This window comes from Lathyrus oleraceus, chromosome 2, assembly GCF_024323335.1.
Source record: "Lathyrus oleraceus cultivar Zhongwan6 chromosome 2, CAAS_Psat_ZW6_1.0, whole genome shotgun sequence".
Taxonomy (NCBI): Eukaryota; Viridiplantae; Streptophyta; class Magnoliopsida; order Fabales; family Fabaceae; genus Lathyrus; species Lathyrus oleraceus.
Genome location: NC_066580.1, coordinates 124,524,946 through 124,527,828, shown reverse-complemented (window position 1 = coordinate 124,527,828; position 2,883 = coordinate 124,524,946).

Sequence of the window (2,883 nt, the reverse complement as noted above, 5' to 3'; positions counted from 1 at the left end):
AAACACGCTGGTCAATGAGAAGCAGGTGGCCATTAAAAAAGTCATAACAAAGGAAGGTCCAGATTAGATCTGGAAATTAAATCCAATGGTCGTGGTTCATTCTGGTAAATAGACGGTGGTGTACACCACCGTCTTCTCCGGCGAGAGTTGCAGAGAAAAAGTTCTAACCAAATGAGGCGATCTATACAGCAATAGAAAGTTGGGGTGATGTACATCACCCCTGTGCCATCTATTTTCACTCTAGACTTCCATGGAGAGAGAAATCAGAGGTTGAAAATGATGGTGTTCATCTTGAACTCAATGAAATTTCAAAATTAAAAGCATAAATCAATTGCCTCTGATGAGAGGACTTCAGCTAAACCAATAAATGCAAGAAACAAGCTATAATCAAGGTGTTTCGAAGACGGAAAGTTTGTGTAGCAACCTCTGAAATATGGATCTATGGAGCACAATTCCTCTTAGCTATTGCTTGCAGTGTGATCTAGAGATGAAGATGAAGCAAGGTCAAGGAATTATGAGTCTGAAAAGCAACCAATGTAGTTGAAATTCAGATCTAAAATTTTGAAAAGAAAGTGAGAATTCCTTTAGGTATGGCTATGGAGGGAGTTGTGCAGCATAACAGGCGCCTTCAGGTTGCTGAATTATGAAGCCTAGCACTCTTATTTATAGCAAATGGAAGCTGCAAGCATGAGCAAAGTGTGTGCATGAATGAAGAGGGCCTACATGCATGGGCCTGTACAGGCGCATGGAGGGCCTAATTCCTATTGCAAATGAATGCTGATATCATCTTGAATTGAAATGGACGTGCAGAATTGATGCAATTGGCTTGTGCAATGAGTTTTCAACTAGTTTCCAAAAATGCACCAAAATGTTCTTCCCTTCGAAAATGCCACTTTCAAAAATAGAACATGGCCTTATGGGTAATGGTTGGAAATCTCTTGACATGAGGATCAATTGTTATGTTGAACAAAACTTCATTTGGAATTGGGAAGTTGATGGAAATTGATCATAAAGTGCAAGGTGCAAAACATGTGTATGTGAAAATTTCCAAAATGGGCCAACTTCAAGCCCTTCTGTGTCAATGAACCAAGCTCAAAATGACAAAACCTTGAACATCAAACTTTTATATCTTTTCAAGACAATAAATTTGGACTTAAATTTTGCATCATTTAGATTTTTTATGAGAAAGTTATGGGCACTTGAAGTTGGACTTTTTCACATTTCAATGCCTTTGGTCCAAAGTGACCTATAACGTTTTGCATTATAACATGTATTTATTTTAGTATTATGGAAATTTGTTCAACATAACAAATGAAGTAGACATATTAAAATTTCCAATTCATTTGATACCACCTCAAAATCATGTAAAATGAATGAGTTATGTTCTTGGGAAGGTGACCCAAAATTAGGGTTTTAGTCAAAATGACCTATAATGTTTTGAAATGGATGATGACTTTCCCAGCTTCAAATCAATTTTTTATGAACATGAAAGTTGTTAATATGGTTATTAAGAACATTTTTTCTCTTGTGGTAATCTCTATTTGACAAACACATTAAAAGTTAGGTCTCAGTGTACTTCAAAATAGTCAGATAAATTGACTGATCAACTTCTCAAGTCCATGCCTCAAATCTTGATGAATTAATGATTGAGGACACTCAAATATGCATGAAATGATGAATGGAAGAACTTCACTTGATTGTATTTGATCATGGGTTGGGGTTACTTCATGAGCAAGGCATAGTTGATGAACAGGTGAATTAGGGTTTCCTTGGGACACAATCCTCAAGCCCTTTGGTTTATCTTGATCAAATTGACAAATTGAGATACTTGAGAAGCATATGTGATGAATTAGAGCTTTGGGAACCATTTTCATGCTTTCTTTCACCTTCACCTGGCCATATCAATGAGCATAGGGTCTCCTAGGAGCCTCAGATCTTATGATTGCTCAAACTACAAAGCAAAAGATGTTAGTGACATATTTTTGTGCTTTTAGTTAGTAAACAAAATAAGAAAAGCAATAATATATAATTCAAGCATGCTTGGTGGTCTCAAACCAAATCACACAAGTTCCAACCCTAGGGTTAGGAGCCAAAATGCTATGATCCTTGAGGCAAATGCAATGAGTAATGATATGATGCCATGAGAGATCTTAGGGTCAAAATTAGGGTCTTACACCTGGTACTGGACTCGGTAGGGCGAACTACGGTTCGATCCCCCACAACCTTCAAAGGGGATACATAAAGGGGTACCACACTAGTGTACCAGATCCCGTGCTAAGAAAAGGATCAAAGTCACTAACCGGCTACTTCACTAAGTGCGTGCGAAGGCAAAGGGCTTAATGTGATTGCGATAGAATGAAACCGGGTGAAATAGGAATGAGGGACACTAGGTTGAGCTATAATAGCATGATTCGAACTGGCCTGCACAAAGGAGAGATCTACGTTAATGCTTATTGCTTGTGTCGTCACTGTATCTTTAGTGTCTTACTTGAGTATTTGTCATCTTAACAAAGTACCTAACAACCACGTACGAATTGGAAATGTATTCACGTTTAACTAGTGTTTTCAAATTTCATTTGCTTGAGGACAAGCAAAGATTCAAGTTTAGGGGAGTTTGATAACGCAAAAATACATCGTATATTTGCCTTGATTTACACTCAAAGATCGTACCACTTTCGTTTATATTTCGATTATTCCGCAAGTATTCAAGTTATTTTTGTAGGTATTTCAATCCCCATGCATAAATGAGCAAAGTGTAGAAAAGGAAGAAAAAGAATAAGAAAAGAAGAGAAAGTAGCAGAAAAACAGAACACAAAAATTGTTGATGTGACGACCGTCACAAAGCACGTAACGACCGGCACGCCCAGCCTGTGACGACTGTCA